Source organism: Portunus trituberculatus, chromosome 32, assembly GCF_017591435.1.
Source record: "Portunus trituberculatus isolate SZX2019 chromosome 32, ASM1759143v1, whole genome shotgun sequence".
Lineage (NCBI taxonomy): Eukaryota > Metazoa > Arthropoda > Malacostraca > Decapoda > Portunidae > Portunus > Portunus trituberculatus.
Window position 1 is genome coordinate 3,830,682 of NC_059286.1, and position 7,500 is coordinate 3,838,181.

Below are 7,500 nucleotides of genomic sequence, written 5' to 3' on the forward strand. Positions count from 1 at the left end.
CTGGCACACCTTGCATTAAAAAAATCTTTCTTTCCTTCTTCTTTAGGTCTATATTTCGGGACATATTCCCTGACTCCTGTCGCTCACAGTCGCGGTTTCAATGCTCTCGCATTTTTTACTAGTCTCAACTACATATTTGGTGTGAAATATTTTTTCATATAGTTCAACAGAGAGCACTGTTTCTCCTCTAAATATTACAAAGGAATACATTCTGTAATAATCTTGGTAGAACAAAATTTTTGCGGCCAAAGGCATATCAAACCGAAAAGACTAACTGAACTCGGGAACACCGAGTCCTCTCAAAACACCAAAACAACCCCGCGGCCCGCAGTCGTTTGGAAGCTCGTGTGGAGTAGGGTGACCAGACGTCCCCGATTTCAGTGACCTGTCCCCGGCTACTGCTGTCCCCGGTTTTCTGTAACTGAAAGATCACTTGATGCGTTAAAAACTACTCCTTTTGATTATGATAATTATGTCCTTTTATAATTACTCTTTTAGAATGTCAAGAATAAGGAGGCCTTTTTTTTTTATATAGTTTCCGTGAAGACGGTGAAGTGTATAGCGGACACATTTTAACAGCTAATGGGTGTTCATGATCTCAGATATTTCATCAGGTAGATTTTTTTTTCTTTGCAACTTGGGTAAATAAGGCGAGAGAAACTTTTGATTGCTGGTTTAGAAATGGTACGAATAGTGTCCCCGTTTTAGTTTTTCCAGTGCAAAAACACTACATGTTTTTACCTCCCTGAACTGAAAATGTCCCCGGAATTTGTCTCAGAAATTTGGTCACCCTAGTGTGGAGTGTTCTTAGAGCTGGAACAGAATGCCGGTTTATACATGTGCTGTAGCTGACTGCAATTCTATATCAAAAAAGAAAAACCAAGGCGTGAAAGGATGGACTGTGTTTCCCAGGAAGAAAGACGCGGCTCGAAGATTATGGGAGACACGATGTAAACGAGGCCCGACGTGGAGAGCTACCAAGGACCATGCTATCTGCTCAAAGCACTTCATAGATTGGTGCAAAGGACCGTCAGCATCGCATCCAGACCCTGAACTGTTTGCCTATAACCGGTGGGGAGCAGGTAGAAACCTGCTTGATGTTGTTTACATACGGAACGGACAATCTTTCACTGAAGTCATACAAGGATTTTGCATCAAAACATCGTGTTTATTTGATATTCGTCACATTTTCTGGATTTGATTGCTAATTAATTAACTTGAACCAATGAAATGTGCTTGCTTACTGAAAATAATGTAATTCACTCAAGGTGATGAAGTTTCCCAAAACTGAGACCATGAACCAAGCATTTTTGGCTCGTTTTGCCATATTACGTTCTCTGTGCTTGGTGAAGCTGATTAGAGATGTTCCTAATAATTTATTACTTAGTTGGATAGCACATATATGACGTAGATTTTTTTTTTCCAGCATACCGAGTTGAATGTGCTAAATTAAGTTATCTGGCGAATCTGGCAGCTTTTCAGCACTTTCCGACGTCGGGAATTGGAGGAAGAGGAATTGGAGGAGGAGGAGGAGGAGGAGAGGGAAGTAGTAGTAGGAAGAGGATAAGGAGATAAGTATTGGGAAATAACGGAGAGAAAACTAGTTGCCAGTTTATCATTTATCATTACGAAATACTAAGGGAGATATAAATGTGACTCCAAATGAACTAAAAACACCTTTATTGACACCTTAGTATGACAGACCTCACTGTTGGCAAGGCTACGGGTGAGTCAAATTTAAAGTAGTGACAGTGCTGGCGGTGGCGGTGGTGCGCAGGTACGCAGTAGGAAACCGTGTGTGGAGGGGTCCCGCAAGCCAGTGTGAGGTGAGTGAAAGATGGGGATGCCAGAGGTGTGCGAGCTGGACCGCCGCAACCACACGTCACCGCCCGCTGCCACCTATCAGGGTCACTCCATTGCACTGCCGCCAGCACCACCACCACTGAAGTCTCCGCCGTACAGATAAGGTGTGGAACTGTGACTTTAGGCATCCCGTCCGTGTGTTACTGCGTCATAGCTCACTGTAGACTCTAACATATCCTTTCACGGAGCCACACGCACACACACACATGTAGTCGTCACTTGTAACCGTGTTTGGTTATGGCAAAGTGGTCGTTAGTTGGTCATGATGAATTGTTGTAAGTATAGTATTATGCAGGGTAGTCCTGGTGTTGTTATAATCTTTAAGCCATATGGTATTTCAGAAACCTGTTCTTCGTTTATTATCTAATCTTATTGGCTCATTATTTTTACAGCTATCAGATTTGTTATATTTTATCAACATTTTCTGTCCATTAATGTTACAGCCACTTTTCTTAGTAGGTTACTGTTATTATTCTTTAAGTTCGTATAAGAATTCAACTTTATATATATATATATATATATATATATATATATATATATATATATATATATATATATATATATAGATAGATAGATAGATAGATAGATAGATAGATAGATAGATATAGATATAGATATAATTTTGTGATTCCATCTTTATATAGACGTTGTTGTATGTATTTTTATGGTAACAGTTTCTTTGACCGGCTAGACACAGCAGTCATAGTTGTGGTCGTAAAGTATAACAATCTTAAATTGCGCAGGTACAAGTTGTACACATACACACATACATTTACAAATATGCTAAAATACACAGTACATCACCGCCTGGGAGCAAAATTTGGATATTCTTTATGAATAGACGTAGTGTCGAGCTGTAGTAGCGACCAGATCAGCTGTTGTAGGTCAAAGAGTCCTGTGGGCCGTAACTCGTCAGTGGAAGGACAGTCCCCGATATAGTGGTGTGTGTGTGTGTGTGTGTGTGTGTGTGTACCCTGTGGGAGCTGCACACAATGTACAGCACACTGCAGGGTAGTGACCAACCTCCCAGTAATTACTTTTAGCCTAACCTCAGGTGCATCAGAGAGAGAGAGAGAGAGAGAGAGAGAGTAAGTGTGTGTGTGTGTGTGTGTGTGTGGGGTGGGTGGGTGGGTGTGGGTGTGTGGGTGCGCGCGCATTATGTAAGAATGGTAGGAGTGGAATTCCCTTTTTTTCCCGCATTCCATTAAGTTCATTTGTCTTTTCTGTTCGTACGGTTGCACTTATTTATTTATTTATTTATTATTTTTTTTTTTTGTGCTTGTTTTCTGTCACCTTTCTTTGATTATTGATTTATTTCTCCTGTGTTCGAAGTGTGTTTACTGATATGAACACTCGCCATATTGAAAGGAGACTCGAGTAAAGGCGGGAAATGATCAGTCACCCGTAGAAAGAAAACGGGCCGTGGTGTTGACATTACGTCTTACATTCGATGTTTGTTTGTTCCATTCGTACTTTTATTTCTTTACGTTTTTCTTTTCTTTCTTTTGTTTTGATTGATCATATATTCTGAACAATCTGTTAACAGTGATTTAGAAGACACTGAAAATAGACACTTGTTATTTGTCCATCTACTTATGATGAAACCGTATGAAAGGAAGAAGAGGAAGAGGAGGCGGAGGAGAGGAGTTATACTGCTCCTGTTGTTTAGGATTTTTTTTTTTTTTATGTCCTGGCCTATAGCGCCTGTAGGTAACTTCTATTGGAAGCGCTGTCAAGCTTCCAGTCTTTGGTAGTGCAGGCAATTTTATTCTTAGTGGTACCCATATTTGGACCCATATCACCACCCAAGCGCATCTTTGGTGTGACCACCTACAACCTGGGTATCATGGTGGCATGTAGGTAACTTTAAACCACTCGACAACGGCAAAGTTTCAACGTCGTACCTGGTGGGATTCGAACTTAGGCGTGGACGTCTGCCCGATCCCACGCTCACCACCTTATCCACTACGACACCGCCTCCCTGGCAATAAGGATTTTTTTTTTTAATCTTTTATAATTCCTATTGTAAATTCATCTTCCACACGTAGCGACTGCACTAAACATGACGTGCTTGCTTCACCAACACCAAGGATAGAGAGGAAGTGGAGCAGAGCCACAAGGATTTTTACAGTCACAAAAATGTTGGCAATCACAAGGAAATTTTGGTTTTTGGTCTACACAGAATTTTACAATCGCTAGATTTTTTTTTAAATCATTATATAAAGATAAAAAAAAAAGAACATGAATTTCAGAATCAGCGATATTTATTTAGAAATATGAATTTTTTTTTTATTTTACCCACAAGGATAAACCCATTTGAATATTTTTAGACTGACAATGATTTTCAGAAACGCAAGGAATTTTAGAGCCACATTTCTTTTTCTTTAGAATCCCTCCGGATGTTAATAACCATTAGTATTTTCAGCATGGATTTGTAGAACTACATTCTAACATTTAAGTTAATGATATTTAGAAATAACAGATTTTCAGAATTCTAGAACTGCGATGAACTTAGCCTTTTCTATAGTCGCATGGAATACTCAGAACTGCAGGAAGTTTTAGAACTAAACTACAAACGCAAAGATTTTCAATGGCACAAGGATAGTGAGAACTATATGAATTCGTGGAAGCATGGAGATATTTATTACCGTAAGGATCTTTAGAACGATGACTCTCAAGATCCTTCTACAGGATTAGAACCACAGTATATTTATTTTTCTATTTTTAGAACATCGAGGATAATAAGAAATATAAGAAAACTGAGAACAACTAGATATTTTAGAACAGGAAGAACCTTTTCATTAATAATAGAGACTTTACATATATTATAATTCAACAATATCAGTTTTGAGGGCCGTCTTTATCTAATCTTAAAACTTACGAACTCACTGTATCGGCACTAAATACCAAACAACATCCTTTTTCACTTGAGGCGTAGCTTGGATCTTACTTCCTTTGTTGCCGTTATGCTCCCCTGACTGTGAAGGCTAAAAGCTTTCCTACCAGAGAGATAGAGAGAGAGAGAGAGAGAGAGAGAGAGGAGGAGAGGAAGGGGAGTCGTCTACATGCATGCGTCCGTGTCATACATTAAGGTACAACGTCTTTCATCTACTTATTTTATTATCATTATTGTTTTTGCATCGCGCGAGACAAAAACTCTTGTAAGACTTTGCATTCAACTTCATTTTAAACAATCTCATAAACTACTTACTGTTTTTATTCTCCATTTGACATTATTGTTTTTTCTTTCCTTGTTTTGTAGCATTTTTCGTTCTCTAGTGAATCCCGTCGTTATTGTTGTTTATTTATGTGATTATTTTTAACCTTCTTTATCGCATCTTTCATCATTTATTCTTATTTATTCTTTTACTCTTCCAAGATGTCAAGATCAAGGACAGAAACACACACTCTACCACAATATCCTCCTGCTACCACCACCACCACCACCACTACTATCGATACTCCTGATGTGGCTGCAGAAGAGAAGACAAACTCACTCCTTTACAGCACGGAGGAGTCACCGCCTATTGGACAATGCATACTCTTCGCCTTCCAGCATTACTTGGTGTTTATTGGGGGCACTATAGCCACGCCTCTTCTCGTCGTGTCCTTTATGTGTATGGAGGCTAGTGATACTTACCGCGGGGACATTGTTTCCACTATCATCTTCGTCTCCGGCATCATCACCATCCTGCAAGTGACCTTCGGCATCAGGTGAGGTCTAATTTGGAATCTTGCACACCATTCCTTTTTTTTTTTTTTTCTCCTGGTATTACTGTATTTTTTTTTCTTCTTTCTTGTTTCTTGTTTGGTATCCTTTGATGTTGAGCTTAAGCAGGTTCTTTTTTTTCTCTCGTTCTCGTTCTCTCTCTCTCTCTCTCTCTCTCTCTCTCTCTCTCTCTCTCTCTCTCTCTCTCTCTCTCTCTCTCTCTCTCTCTCTCTCTCTCTCTCACACACACACACACACACACACACACACACACACACACACACACCCGGTAGCTCAGTGGTTAGAGCGCTGGCTTCACAAGCCAGAGGACCAGGGTTCGATTCCCCGGCCGGATGGAGATATTTGGGTGTCTCCTTTCACGTGTAGCCCCTGTTCACCTAGCTGTGAGTAGGTACGGGATGTAAATTGAGGAGTTATGACTTTGTTGTCCCGGTGTGTGGTGTGTGCCTGGTCTCAGGCCTATCCGAAGATCGGAAACAATGAGCTCTGAGCTCGTTCCGTAGGGTAACGTCTGGCTGTCTCGTCAGAGACTGCAGCAGATCAAACAGTGAATTACACATACACACGGCCCGGTAGCTCAGTGGTTAGAGCGCTGGCTTCACAAGCCAGAGGACCGGGGTTCGATTCCCCGGCCGGGTGGAGATATTTGGGTGTGTCTCCTTTCACGTGTAGCCCCTGTTTACCTAGCATTGAGTAAGTACGGGATGTAAATCGAGGAGTTGTGACCTTGTTGTCCCGGTGTGTGGTGTGTGCCTGATACCAGGCCTATCCGAAGATCGGAAATAATGAGCTCTGAGCTCGTTCCGTAGGGTAACGTCTGGCTGTCTCGTCAGAGACTGCAGCAGATCAAACAGTGAATTACACAAACGTGCGCGTGAAATTCAAGACAGATATAACGGCAGATCTGGGCAGGTAAACACAACGCAATAATACCATTTCCACAGTCTCCACATTGCTTCAAGTTGTGAGATAGAATCTGAACTCAAACTGTCCTTATCTTGGAAGAACTCTGTGTGATCAGACTAACAATCAGGTGACTTGATGTTTGTCTCTACTTTGCGTTCCCTGTGTGACAGCTTGGCACGCATCCTGTTATTTGACGTGTCGTGTATCACATGGAGTTTACTTCTTTACATATCTGCTTTATATATAATTTCTGTTTTGAGGGGCGGGCCTTTTGTTGAATGTTCAAATGAAAACTAACTTTATGCATTAGATAACGAAATTATAGTGTAATTTTTTTCAAAATTACTAATGCCATTAATTGAATTATATTGAATTTAATACCCCTTTCTTTTTCCTGACTTTCAGACAACACTAATCAGCTTCTGGTATTAAAGTTATTAATAATTCTTCACCTGTCTAAGAATGGCTAAAGTGACCAGTCATTTATTTGACTAACACTTTACTAAGAAGCTTAATTAATGCAGTGAACGGTATGAAGGCATTAGTCAAATTCTTTGACTAATGCCATACTCAGCTTCACTATTCATAGTCATAAACTAACTAACATTGTGTTACTCACTTTAACTAATAATGTTGCCGTTCGTTCTAGACCCCCATGGGTTTTACTAAGAAAATATAGTCAGCATGACTAGCTTTAGTTTTGTGTGCATCCATGCCATCTTTGCGTCATGTTTATCGGTGATCAATGATGGTGTGTTGTTGTCACTTGTCTCGTCAAGAGATACTGTAACACTCCCAAACCTATAGAAAATGACTGAATTATTCATATTTTCAGACTTCCACACAGATGTCCGCCTGATCTGACAGTCTTTATCTATCGGTAGTCTAAAACATTTTCCTAAGAGTAACCCGTACTTTCACCTGTGACAATAGCCGCAGAAACTCGTGTTACGCCCTGTACATTTCACTAAGGAACAGATACAATTATATGTCACGTAATA

General features: G+C 40.3%; 1 pseudogene; it reads left to right on the forward strand.

Annotated features, from left to right (window-relative positions):
* The first annotated feature begins 1,742 nt into the window (after positions 1 to 1,742).
* LOC123511853 overlaps positions 1,743 to 7,500 on the forward strand; it is a 29,616-nt pseudogene continuing 23,858 nt past the window's right edge.